The 15,327-nt window shown below is 31.3% G+C and overlaps 1 protein-coding gene across 1 annotated transcript in view; it reads left to right on the top strand.

Annotated features, from left to right (window-relative positions):
- Positions 1-3,661: 3,661 nt before the first annotated feature.
- The window catches only part of LOC108688369, a 135,299-nt gene continuing 123,633 nt past the window's right edge, over positions 3,662-15,327 (top strand). Inside the window, exon 1 of the mRNA XM_018194609.1 lies at positions 3,662-3,704. The gene's annotated coding sequence lies outside the window, so the exon portion shown is untranslated. The remainder of the gene's footprint in view (positions 3,705-15,327) is intronic.

The following is a 15,327-nucleotide window of genomic DNA, read 5'->3' as shown; positions in this document are numbered from 1 at the left end:
TAAATATTTGAATAATACTAACTAAATATTTGTTAAATATAAACATATTTATTTGATATAAGAACATTAATTTGATTTAAATATAATTTTTTTTATTCAATAAATATTTATTTTCTTTAAGTGAATGTTGGGTTATTACTATTTAAACAAATATTTATTAAAATGTAGTATACACATTTTTCTCGATGTATTCTTTCGTTTTAACAATTCGAATTGAAATGCAAATTAAATACATTCTAGAAATGCTTGTAAAGTATTACAATAGACGTTACTGGAAGACTCGTTAACATATTTGTTTTTTCTTAATATGATTTTCTCGAGATTGCGTGGTAAATGCGAGTTACATGGGAAGCATGTTTTAGAGACCAGGATAGAGCTTTTGAAACGTGCAACAAGTCTATATTTCGCGTAGTGAGTCTGGTGGCCAATCGATGGAATCAATTTGCATAATGTATACACGCGAACGCGTATGCTCGACAATGCCTCGATATGCCGGAGTTGCTTTTATAAATATAGTGATAGAGAAATATCATTGAGACGTATTACTAACATCAATAAAATTGTGCTGATGAGATGAGAAAGATAAAAGATTTGACTATATTTAAAATATACGGCTAACACACTATCGATTAATGATTAAAGATTCTCTCTTGAATAATAAAATTATAAAACCGTATTCAAATTACAAAATCTTGAATAATAAAATCTTGTTTAATATTAAATTATTTTTAAACGAGAAATTAATATCATTCCGAATAAAATTATAAAATCGTATTTTATGTTAAAATGATTTACGATTCTCTGTATTGTAAAACAATTTAGTGTTTCAAACTTTAACGAGTTCACGCTTTAAGCGAGTTTACAATTTCTCCAAGTGAACGATTGTCAAACTAATGATGCTGCAGGACACGGTTCTGTTGTTTTAATGTACTTTCAAATGAGGTGGAAACTGATTTAAACTGTCGTACTGTGTCTGGTAACGACGATTAATAACGCACGGTTAATGTATCATAATGTATCACGTATATCCGACTTTTGTAACAATATATTGTGTGTAACGATATGTTGTTACACAATGATTGTATATTTTTTATGATAAGTATTTTTCCTGTTGTTGTTTTGATCTTTCACAAAAATAAACAACGAAAATTTTATTCGATAAATTATTCGAGAGGATGTAGTAATATTAGATGTAGTAAAAAGAAATCCATTATTTTTCCATTCAATGCAAAAATAATGGATTTCTTTTTACTACACCCAATAAATAAAATTTAAATCGTTTTAACTAAGACAATATTTATACAGCTTTGACATATACATACATGAGGATATTTTTCTATGTTTTTGTTAATTGGCATAAATTTATCACACATTACAAAATCACTAGTTATAAATAACTTTCAGATAAATTTTATCCTTATGTAAGAATAATCCGGGAGAATTAATTTCTTAGATATATCGGTTATTTATTATTAATAACAAAATTACATTTGTGATTAAGAGAATGCATTAAATTCTATAATGCAGAACAGAGCATATTAATTTTTTAAAATTATTAATTAAACTTGAAAGTAAATACTGAAAGTGAACTTTGTTTTTAAAATGAACATTAATTATGTATTATCTATAAAAAAATTCAACATTATGTAAATTGTTATTAGTTTTTTCAACATATTTGCTTCAATTGTTTCAAGTATCTCGACAGTTCATATATCCGCAAATCTATCATAAGTTTATCTATTAAAAAAACAAATTCAATTTGTTTATTATATAAAGTTGTTTCAATCAATTTTATATATTCTTTAAAAGAAAATAAATTTTTGTTTTAAATAATTACGTATAATTAATTTTTCTAATATTTGTAATAAGTATACTTTAAGACTGCCAAGAAAATATTCTTTTAAAAATAACTGTTATTCAAAAGAAAAAATTGAGTAATCATTTTTCTTTGCAATAAAATGACAGGTTTAAAAAAAATGACTTGCACCATTATCGCTTTCACCCTCCATATATTACCGTTACACAAATACTTTTTCAGATTAAATGTTAAAGAGCGTAGCGAAGGTTATTTTGACAGGCAGCGAGATAAATCTGAGCGAGTGAGGAGGCAAAGGAGCATCGTATGTCGACCCGCACGATGCACGGTCAGCGATCGAGTGACAGCGCGGGTCTCGTCAGCCGGGCGATGCGTCGGTTGGTCGGTTCGGCCGCAGTCGTCTGCGCGACCGAAGGTCGCCGAGGATGACCGAAGGCAGTCGAGCGCCGAGCTCCAGTATAGCGGAGCGCTCCGGACAAAACGTATTCAGTATATGTTAAGCAGGCGCGCGCGATACGAGTTGTCACGTTTACTTTTCGCGAGCGCGCCGCCATCGCGCATCGTCGCCGCTACCGACGACGATCAGCGTCTTTCTTTCTCTCTCTCTTTCTCTCTCTTTCTCTCTCTCTCTCTCTCTTTCTCTTCCTCGATATGTAATATATATATCGAACGATAACGTTGCGCATTATTTTCGTGTCTAAACATGAAAGAAATTTGAAAAACTAAGTGCACGCAACGATAAGCGGAAAAACGGTCCATCTTTCTTCTCTTCGGTTTTCGTGACTCACAGTTTTTAAAAGCCGCGCGTGTTCGAAGGGGGGAAATGTCGCGACGAAAGTGAAGACTCCGTGTAAGTACTTTCTTACTCCCTTCTTTTCTTCGTCTTTCCTGCTGCATTATTTATCGTTTCCTCTCTCTCTCTCTCTCTCTCTCTCTCTCTCTCTCTCTCTCTCTCGACTTCTATTCCGTTTCTCCCTCGCACCTCTATTCCGTTCCTCCTCGTACTTCTTCTCCCTCTCCCCATCTTTTTCGCTCTCTCCGTCTCTCTTCTTCGTACCGACGTCGTCTCGTGGGGTCAGTGTCTGCTCGATCGGATCCTGAGCAGGAACATACCGGCGGACGAGGAGGAAGAGGAAGAGGAGAGGAAGACGATCTCTTTTCCTCGGCGCGACTCTACCTCGGAGACTGCAACCGTTTGTAACACGCGCTCGCGCTCGCGCACCACGTCCTTCAAGAATCATCATTTTCGGAGCGCTCCGTTTTTCGCGCCACGCGGTACGCGGCGGTAGAAATGTGACGATGTGACCCGACACGTCGACGGCAACGCATATCGCAAGACACCGTCGCGGAATCGACAGCGAGCAGATCGATTATTGGCGCCGATTCGACGCGCGGCTGTCGCCCCAGGAAACTCTCTAGCTCGCACTTTATCACTGTCCCTCCTCGCGTAGTATCACTTGCCTTTTTTTTCCGCTCATTCCTCTCCCCTCCCACCACCCTTTCTCGGCTATATCATTCCTCGTCTCTCTTCTTCTCCCGCGTGCTCTCGCACGCGCTTTTTCCAACCACTACTTCTGCGGTTCTGCCTGCCTCTTCCTCTCTCGCACTTCGCTGCCGCAGTCTCGCTCGCTTCGCGCCGCGTATTTTCTCGCGAGCGAATGCGAGAAGAAGGAGAATCAGCAGGCGATTGATACACCGCGCCGCGCGTGAAAGAGACACGTCACTTTGGAGGGAACGAGATCAGACTAGCCGTGAGTTTGTGTTTTTGTTTATCACGGACCGACTGCACCGGTATAACTATACGTTGCACTGTACTCCTGTGCGAGAGGAAGTTGCAAGTGGACGCCCAATCGGAAGGACGATTCGTCGCTGGAGGCGTTCGAGAAAGGTAAATGCCTCGATTTGTTCTTCGTTTTGTACGAAGTAGAGGTTTTGTAACAGATGAGATTGCCACAAACCTGGAAATCGGGGAAAAGTCACGGAAACTGGAAGTCAAGAAATTATGTAAAAAATTAAAAAAAGACTTCTTGACTTTAAAAGAAGTTTAATACGCATAGATCACACCTACAGAATTTCGAAACACAACCAACTTAACAATTAAAAGCATATTAATAGTATTTACATTGCATAGTATTATCAGCAACATTAATAGTATTTACATTGCTGTGTAAATTGATCTCTCAACCAAATAAACGATTTTCAAATCAAAACTGCAAAAAATTTCAAAACATGAAAGCATCAGAGAAAATTATGAAATTTTAGGATGAAGAATTTGTGGCAATCCTTGTACAGAGTCTAGCTACGAGACAAACTTTTGATTAACCTGTCGTTTTAGTAAGTTGGAATGAGTAAGATAGTATAAGTTAGACTGAGATATATAAAAACTTTGTTATGAGGTCTCCAGTATGAAACACGCGTTTCCGCATTAAAATTCCGCATGAAATTTCGAGAGGAGTAATTTCTTGAATCTTATTGATTAGAGAAATTAGAATTCGATTCGAAAAAAAGAAAAGTGTTATAAAAGAGAGTACATTTTTTTAAAGATAGAAAAGACTGACAAATGAATTAAAACGTACTTGAGGATAGAAACACAATAGTTCGTTTTTCGAGCAATTATATTAACAAAACATGCTATCTTATTGTTAAAATTGGATAAATATTGAACAAAATGTATCGACGAAAATGTATATTCAAAGTCGACGAACTGAATATGTATATCAGCGTATATGCATAAAATGTACTCAGCACTACATTTGCAAATACATACGCGAAAATGTTATTATATGTGAATACATTTTACTTAACATCGTCCGAGTTGATTCATTGTGGTGATCAGTATTGTCGACTTGAACACACAATATTGTCGCGTACGTTTGTCACGCAAATGTGAGAGCGCAGAATGACTAGCTACTATTGTACTATTACTTTCGGTATATATAACTCTTCGCTGAGCTGTATTCATATATTTGTCCATTTCAGCAACAGGCGAACTTTTTTTTTCATCTTTTTTTTTCTCACATTTCCCGTTACATTAATTTCAGAAACTGCACTGCAATGTATCGCTATCCTCGAAAGTCAAGTTTATCTCCTAGAAAAAAATTATTATTATCCAGAGTTAATTAGATCCGACATTTTAATCCGCATATGAATTTATGTATATATATTTATTATGTATATAGAAAAATATCGTTCTACTACTAACAATAGAAAAAATGATTACTCAATTTATTTTTTTTTCATTTAAGTAATGGTTATATTTAACAAAAACATTTTTTTAATAATAATCTTAAAATACACTTATTACAATTTTTAAAAAATTCGAAGAAATGATTTTCTCTTGAAGAATATATTATAAGATTTTTATCGAAGAAGCGAAGAAATTTATATAATGTAAAAAATAAAATGTTAATTTTTACATGTTTGCATCTCAGAAATTCTACTATACGACTGTAAGTTAAAATTTTATTTTTAAACAAATTGAATTTGTTTTAATATAACAATCTTGAAGTGTTAAACTTATTAGGATTTAAAATATTTTGAATAAATTTGATGCTTGTGGTGAATTTGCAGTAAATTTGCGGATGGATGAACTTTTTTGAAACAAGTAATTAAATGTAATATGTATTTTTCTGCGCGCACTGACGTGCGACTTGTGTGTTGCAAACTCGTGTTCTTTTATATAAATATTAACAAGGTATTACGATATCTGTAATTCTAAGAACACAAAATACACTGACATTGGATTTTTTTCACATTAAGATGTCCATTCCTTCGCTCGTACAAGATGATTATGCGTTCAAAGAAGCTTGTTGTATAATGATTCTTAACAGGTAGCACGATACTTGGCAAATGATTTGCTTGGCATTTCTTTACAGTGAGTGAATTTAAATATATTGCGAATGAATTTAATTACGAGTACATTAGATAGAATTTATTGCTGGCGTTTTGCCGAAGCTGGCGTTTCCGCGAAACGGTTGACTCGCTTTGTGAAACGAACATGCATAGTGAATGGAGGCGCGCATTAGTAAGCGAGCAAAACGAACACGGGGCATGCAGTGCATCATGCATTGCAAAGCACTATAGCCATTGATAGATAAATACCCATGAGGTTCCAAATCCACCGAATATTCCTCCGTTAAAAAAGCATTTGGAATATTTCTTTATTTATACTTTTTTTTTGTTGTATTTAATTTATTATTGCAAAAATATTTTCATATTTATAAAATATATTTATAAAATAATATTATATTTATAAAAAAGCGAATTACACGTGCCTTTTTTATTACAAATTTTTCCTCTATGTGTATTAATAGTTTGAAATTATTTCTCATGAAATGAAATTTATGAAGTAAACTTCAAGTTATTATGTAATCTAAAATTTCTCTTTGAGAGCAAAGTCGGAAATTTAAGTTAATCGCTAAATAAATTTCCGTTTCTTATTTAAACGTTAGAAACGTCTTGAAAACGTTATTTGTCGCTCTTTGGTTTTTATTTAAATAACATCATAATTAAATTGCTGATTGAGCTTTTGGTAGAATGAATTTAAAATTTGAAAATAGAATACTTCACCATTTTTATTTTACGAAATGTTTTGTATAATAATGAATAATCGTTATTCAGCAGTGAACTTGATATGTAATAACGTAACGTATTATAAATTAGATGGCTATAATGCAAATTGCAGCAGATGGTTTTCCATGAATGAATGCTCTTACGCATAGCGCACGTTGAACCTTAATTTACTTCCGAAAGGGGTGCATTATGGCGATTGCATTTAACGAGAGGATATATGTGGATATTCATAATACTTTTTCTGCATATAGGTATCGTTTATCGTTTATTTATTGAATTTTTGTTATTATAAAACTTGGCGATGGTCGCTAATAATATATTGTCAGAAATATTTTTTTAAATCTGTTTCTCTTTTTTTTCTCTTTCTTGCTATTCTTGATTATATTTCGAAATAATTCAATCTATTGCATTAATTTAATTTCTAATGATGGTCATATTGCTTTTATACTAATTGTTTCAGAAAAGCAACTTGTTAAAAAAACTCTCCTTTTCAATTTATGTGAGATATATTAAAAATTTTTCAAATATTTTCAAACGAAATTACTTTGTATTCCGTTGCAGGTCTGAAGTGTAAATTTCATCAGTTTCGGATACAAAACCACAGTTTACTCGTTTCCGTGAGTCACTTGATTTGTAAGGCTTTCGCTTTTTATCATGGAAAAACAAACGAGAGAAGATGGCACTATCTTGCCGCTTGAAAGCCCGCGACTTGTTCTCATAAGAATGAAAAACAGTACTTATTAAAGTTTGTCTCCAGCTACGAGGAAAGTGTCACTGAACATTTTATTTAGTTTTTTTCTCTGCTGATATTTGCTTTTATTACGTTTCTAGAATCATAGTCCTCGAAAGAAAAACATTCTTCTTTTCAAGATGATATTCGCGATGTATAATTTCTCATATAATGAGTCATGGAAAATGACTCCACTTTCCCAATTTCCCACTTTCACGCTTATGTCTGAATACGCAATGTGTATTAAAAACGAGTGATGAAAATCGGTTTATAAACGTTTCCGTCACGTTCACGAATATTATTGAATGAGTAACTTTTTAATATTTAATATCAGCTTGATGCTGAGTTTCGTTGAGTTGTGAATCAATTACAATTTTATCATTTAAATTATGACGAAAATTCGAATCAATTTTACATAATATATTCTCTCTTGAATTAGCATAGCATATAAAACCCATAATTTCTAATTCTTAATTATAATTAAAATAATGATAACAATATTATATAATGGTATAAATTATAGTAGCATTATAATATAATTATCATTTATTAATTCTCTTTAAACATATTAAGAATTAGAAATGATGTAAATGTTTTGCTAATTCAACCAAGTTTTTTCATGATTTATAAAATTAACTCTATTAGTATAATCAATTTTTTTATCAAGCTGCTGCTATTTGCCTTTCTTATATTTTTTTTTCTGCTTTATTGAAACAATTTTCTGTTTCAATAAAATAGAATAACTTTGGTTTAGTCGAGATAACTTGGTCCAAATTAAAAAAAAATTACTTATAATAGAAATTTTATATCTCGACTTTTTAATATACATTCTATCTGGGCATTATTAAAATTTAAATGAAGTTATGTCATTTTAGTATACGAATTTGTCGATTAATATTGATGAAATTTAAAAATAAATAAATTTATAAATTTTAAAAATGATTTATTCTACATTGCAACATATAACCACGAGTTAAATGAATCAAACATTCATAAATCTAACATGGCGTGAAAAGATTGTTTGTTGCAATCCTGCTGAGAATTTGTAATAAAAATGTATCTCTCTCAAGGGAGTTAAAAGAGTTATATACGAGATATATTTTATCTGTCACGTTGTGTCTGACGTGTATTAAAAAACAATGTGTGTTGCTTTATCCTCTTTAATTACTTACGCCAAAAAAATTATGTCATAATTTAATTTAGTAACAATTAACAATTAATTTAATAACAAGTAACATGAGAGTATTAAGAAGACGTGTGTTTTTTTATTTTTTTTTTAAGGAAAGATTAGGTAATATTGTAATTAATTTGAAAGAAATTTTCTTTCATAACAATCGAAAGTGAAAAGTAAATTCGAAACTGCAACAGACGGAATATTAAATTTCATTTAAAATTCATAAAAATTTGGTATACTATCTCTTTAAATAAAGAAGGATCCAGTCACAAAATTATTCAAATTCAATTTTAATGCTTAAATATTATTTCATAATATTTTTTATTGCTTTATTATTGAAATTGAGTGTGAGAATATTTTGGACGAGATATTACCGAACTGTAGTCAGAGATAAATCATGAGTCTCACTAGATTTTCCCTCGTGGGACTTACCACGTATTGCTTCGGGCTCTTTAATTATTCACGATACAGGATTCATAACGGCTGGTGTGTAAAGTATCTAGATACAATATATCTAGTGTATACTACAGGGAGATATACTGTTTCGTTTTACATTAAACCATTGATCCGTTTTAATACATGAAATTAGAAAATATATAAATCCTCATATAATTATGCATTTATAATAAGTATATTTATAATAAATAGTTCTTTTAATAATTTACTTTTTAATTTGAAAGAAATGGTTGAAATAACACATGAATCTGCTGTTGAATTATTCGAAATTATTAAAATCTCATTACTAATTCAATTCTGTAATATAATATTGTGAATTATCATTAGGAGTTGTCATATATTTTATTGTTGTGAGTTTACGGTATTAATTTTTTACGGTATTAACAGTTTCTGTATCTGTGTTGATTTATCACTGGTTTTATACAGCGAAGCACGCAGCGTCTTCGTCAGTAAAATAAGTCATCGTGACTGGTATGGTAGCAAGATGAAAGCCGCATTAGTCGGTTGCATCTGTCAATAATTATTATCACGGGTGCGCAGTGCGTGCCGCGCGTTTCACAGACTGCCGCTGCATGCACGTTATCTGAGAAAACACGAGGCAAATGATATCAACGACCCGACCGTAGATACGACGCGATGGCGAGAAAGAAGGAAACGAGAGAGAAAGAGAGACAGAGGGGAGAGAGAGAGAGAGAGAGAGAGAGAGAGATGTCTCAGAGAAGAAGATCCGAGAGACGAGAAAGACGAAAGTTTTATGATACGAAACGTTTTCGGGAACTTATTTGGCTGTGATTGCTATGACGTGCGTTTCATTCGCGGATACAAGAGCAATCACAATGTTATGATAATTTATCGTAAAAGAGCAGTAAGTCGTTATCGTGCTACCGGAATATAGTAATAATTTTAGATAAATTAACAACGTCATGTGGAGAAATACCTACTAGATATTTTTCTGTCTGATAATAATATTTAGTATTGATTAACACAAGTCCATAAAAAAGTATCCTATGCTGGGGTAATAGAGACCCAGTTATTCTTATGTATTTTGAGTCGCTGAATACGAATTTGACATCAAAATAAGATCATTCAAGGTAAATTTAATCTAGAGCGAAAAAATGATCCATTTTTCCCATTTTTTATACATTTTTTCGCTGTAGAAAATTTGCCCTGGGTGGTCCTATATTTTTATGTCAGATTCGTATTCAGCGACTCAAAATATATAAGAATAATTGGATCTTCCCGAGCACAGGATACTTTTTTTGTGGGCCTATGTTATTTTTGGATTATATACTGAATTCGTGAATTAGTGAGTTTCGGATTGACATCAAAAACATGGATAATAAAATCTTTTAAAATTTTTTAATTAGCTGCAATCGAACCTTTGTTCAGAAAATTTCAGTCTTTGCGAACGATCGCATTACCTTTCCGAAGAATTACAAGTTCTAAATTGATCCTGTCGATAAGAGAAAGAGGCTGCAGTCACGCGAGCCAGCACTCATTCGGAATACTTTCTCGATTGGTTCGATATATTTTAACAATGACGACTCTCCTGTTTAACTTTCACTTGAATCGCTTTGCATTTTGCCATTTCGAAAATGCCAACACTGTTGATTCACAACATTCATTATTTTACAATAATACTCATTATTTTAATGACAATAAAGAGGTTAGGTATGTACACACATACACACACACACACACACGTGCGCGCGCGCGCACGCACGCACACGCACGCACGCACGCACGCACGCACGCACGCACACATACACACACACGCGCGCGCGCGCGCACACACACACACACACACACACACATATGTATATATTAGAGTAGTTCATTTCTCTAATTATACAACTGATATTAATTCTGCAGGAATAATGTATTTAACAATAGAACGTAAAACGACTATTATTATGATTATAATATTATGATTACGTAGATACTTTATGTAATCCTTAGATATGGAAGTATTTTATCTTGCTACGTAAAATGTTTCTAGTCCAGCGTAATTTAAGAGTAAGTATTCGTGTAGGTATCTCTACAGATATACAAATTAGTTATATTTGCGAATAGCGGAATGTGACTCTGCAAGTTCATAAAATTCATTACAAATTCTGAATTGAGTTTCCAGATAAGGATAACTTCTTGGCGTTTTTATATATTGATAGCTCATCTCATAATTTTTATTAATTCCGATAGTTTGACGCTGATTTGTAGCGACAATTGCGATAAAAATAATAAACATAATTTGCATGTATAGCCTTGACAGAAGTCGCGTCTTTGCAGCTTCAGATATTGGAGATTCTCGTTTACCAAAGCGACCATTAAATATTTTTCCGTCTGCGTGTGCATATTTGCATAAACATCAATTATGTAATTAATACCAATAACATTAAAGGCATATAATGAATATACATGAAACGGATGTACAATTCGTATAACTATGACGCGATAAGATCTTGAACTTTGCACTTCTTGAATCAAGACCAGAACTTCAGACTGGATTTCTGTCTCCAATTCACATTTTTCTTGTTGATTTCCCGTAAAATATATCTTACATTTATCGACAAATAAAAGAAAAAGTGATATTTTAATAACTTATGGGATCAATCTATCATCGATCTTCATAAATTACGAAGAATGAATTTTTCCATCGCTACAATGATATATTTATCATTGGTTTTTTATTAATGCTATAAAAGAGAATACAAACAATAACATTTATCATTACATTGATAACAATATATTTCATCATGCCATGCCGATGATTGTTAATTATGTGTTTTAAAACAGTTTTTTTACAATAAAAAAAAACGGTAAAATAGAAATGGACGTTAGGAGTCAGCGCTGGATATTATATTGTGCAATATTAACTAATACCTATTAATATATCACAAAATCAATTTTGTACGTTTTGGCTCATTATTTGAGCCATTCTCAGCAATAAAAAATTACCGCTCATCGCATTATAAAAGTCTGTCGAACTCGCGTCTCGCACGATCGTAGTTCCGACTTCCAATAATGCAGTCGCAGTGGAAATGTGGTGAGAGACAACCATGATAGTCTAATGTTGTGCCAATAAGTTGCTTAGTTAAGTGGAGCAGATAGTGGAACTCAAGCCCATCTCCAATAATAATTGCATGTGAATCCAAGTATCGTCAATTCATTACAACAAATTTAAAGTTTTTTTTTATTATTTCATCACAAAAATTAATTTTGTTAAATAAAGAATATCATAATGTCATATTTATTGAATTTATATATTTTAGCAAAATGTATATAAAATGCAAATTAACTACATGACATACATACATGTGATTTGAAAACAAAATATATCAGAAATTATTTTAAATCTATTTTTTAAATTCGCTAGATATTGGCAATATCATATTGCAATAAAGGAAAATCAATGAATTAAAAAAAGGAGTGTATATTTCTACATACGTTAGTTAAATATTAATAACGGAGATTTAAGTATTATAATTAATTTTTGCTATAACATTGCGCAATTTGTCTCAGTAATAAAATGATTTAGGAAATTTCGGTTTTATATTTAAATATATATCATATAATTACGCATAATATATTGTATAATATAATATGTACATAAATATGTATTATATATAAAATATATATGTGTTGTATTTAAATAAATATAATATGTACAACGTAATTAATGTACAACGTAGTGTTAAATGGAATAACTTAATGATAAATTTTTAAAAATTTTCTTTTAAAAATCTTTCATTCTGTAACATCAATGATTTCATAGTTTTCTCGTAAACATTAAAATCATCGTTAAATTCTTCACATCAATTTATCATTGTAAATATGCGATTGATTTTTTAAATTTGCATTTCACAAAGTCAGTTTCGTAATGTAAAATGTCATGAATAATGTTTATCCATGTCTTCTGCCAATGAATCTAGTAACAAACTAATTTACTTATATAACGTACCACACACACACACACACACACACACACACACACACACACTCACACACACACACACACACACACATGTGCGCGCGCGCGCACGCACATATAAATATACATTTACATTATACGAACTTATCAGCTTATCGTGATACAATCGAGTGATAACATCATTGCACGAGTTATGATATCAAAATTATTATAGCACGTGCTTCTACTTACAAACATTCTCGCGAATTATCGATTGGAAAAGAAATGAAAAGAAAAAGTGGAAAGAAAATGATAATTGGCAATTTGACATGATGATGAGTCGTCTACACTGTGAACAGTAAATTTCATCAAGTTTCAATTTTTTATTAAATTATTCTTCGTTACATCCTATTTTTTCTGGCCGGCTACCCGATCGATGAAATCTCATGCTGTGCTCTAGCATATTTTCAAATGTTACTGTTTCTCTGCAAATAGAGCATCTTAATACAATCCTTCGATTAGCATTAGGAGGCTCATTATTCCTGTTTTGGATAGATCGAGATGATTGGCTAGATTGAGATGACCGGTTGTTCATGTTGTGGTTTGAATTCTAATTGATAAAACAACTGATTAGATAAAAGTAGTCTTATATGTAGTCTGCGATTGAATAATTTGAAACTCCTTGTTAGATATGAATATAAATATTCGCGTCTTTGTCTTATTTTTGTATCAATGCAATATGTATTCTGAGAAAGGGTTGAAAATAATTTTTTGATATTTTTGATATGCTATTATATAGTATAGTAACATACATAATGATTTGTGTATATGTATGTATAACTTAGGAACAAGAAAATATAATTTAAATCGGACTCTCAAATTTTACAATAATAAATAACAATAAAATTACAGCTAATGAAAGTCAGCGTGGGAAAAGATGCGCATAAATTTATTTATATCTTTGCCCTCTCATTACTCTTAATTTTATTGTTATTTATTATTGTTAGGAATAAGATTCAAAATCTTAGAGATCTGCTAATTGATCGAAATTACTGTTTTATGAAATTAGATTTCAGCGCGATTATTTCAATATATTCATTTATACATATTTTCTTTCTACTGTCTGAAAGTGAATCAGTATATTATTATTGGAAAACAGTAAAAATTCGCTGATGATTAAATTTACAGTTCTAAGTGTAGCATTGAAATCACTGATTCACTTTTAAAGAGTACTGCTAGAGTACTGCATCTTTTTGTAATAATATATTTCTGCTAATAATATATTACTTACATTTTTTTTCTTCTTTATATCCTGATATTAATAATTCGTTTAGGTATTCTAAATAAAGATTTATATCAAAAATAGCAGATGTTAATTGTTTAAAAGTAAAAACATTATTTATAATATTTTTCATTTAGCACTTGTCTTTTTAACTTTTATGTTTATTGGCACTATTTTTGCCTGTGTCATTTGACTCATGTCTCGATCTCAACTGCCAGAAATTGTTCTGCCGAATTACCACAAGTATTATCCTTATTAGATGACAAGTAAACATCTTGGGAAACATATATAGAATACATTGAACTTGAATATTTATACGTTTATGAAATTGTTTTGATTATTATTATTATTGTAACTTATATCTATATTATACTGAGTAATCCATTTTAATCTTAATAAGCAAATATTTCGAAAATATGAAATTTTACCAAAAAACATTTCGAAAGTTATTTGATATATAGATATGCATATAGAGAGGAATGTCATCATTGTATATTGATATACTATACAATTTTTATTTGGAAATTTGGATTTTTGTTTTTTAATAAAATTGCAAGTTTTCGAGATACTTGTCTATTAAACATTATGATATGAATTTAGATCAATGAGAATAAATCTAATTAAATGAGAGAAATCCTATTAAGACTAAAATGTGAATACTGGATAATTTACATTTTAGAATTTACATCTTAGGATTTTATTATAAAAAATATATTTATGTATTATATTTCTACGAATTGCAAATAATAATATTGAAATTAAAGCAAATTGAATTTCAAAGAAAGGATTTAATTGCAAAAATCTTAAAATATAAGTCTCATAAATTATACGAAACTGTCTTTCTTTTCTGCTCCAACGATATGGTAAGTCTAGGTTAATCGATGTCATCAACGACCATTAGTTGCGAGTTCGCGACACAAAGCGATCTGGCCGGATTCCAGGAGCGTTTCTGACGGAGGCGCCGGTTTTATTGTCTCCCGATAGTTTTGCCCACGCTTGATTCACACGCGGTGCTTAATCGATGTACCTTGGCCGTTGCTACGCTGTTTGTAATCACGTTCGGCAATGCAAGTTCTGCGACTTTTTTCATACATCTTTTTATTCGTTTTTTTATATATTTTCTTATTGAAGAAGAACAAGCGAATAAAAACAACAGAATACAATTCGCAGTAGATTGTATATATTAAAACAACAAAATGGATATTATTTAATTTTTTCGCGTTAATCAACTTGATAGTATTTTGATCTTCTTATCGCTTTACGAGTTATTAATTCGATGTGCTCTTTTAATATTTTTAATATTTTTAAAGTGAATCTCACTTTGAAGAGTGAAATTTCTCTCATTCTTAAAGACTGAAAATTGACCCATTCTTTTTTTAACACTAGCTCA

Source organism: Atta colombica, unplaced genomic scaffold (assembly GCF_001594045.1).
Source record: "Atta colombica isolate Treedump-2 unplaced genomic scaffold, Acol1.0 scaffold229, whole genome shotgun sequence".
Taxonomy (NCBI): Eukaryota; Metazoa; Arthropoda; class Insecta; order Hymenoptera; family Formicidae; genus Atta; species Atta colombica.
The sequence above is the reverse complement of the archived record's forward strand: the minus strand, read 5'-3'. Positions and strand labels throughout refer to the sequence as shown.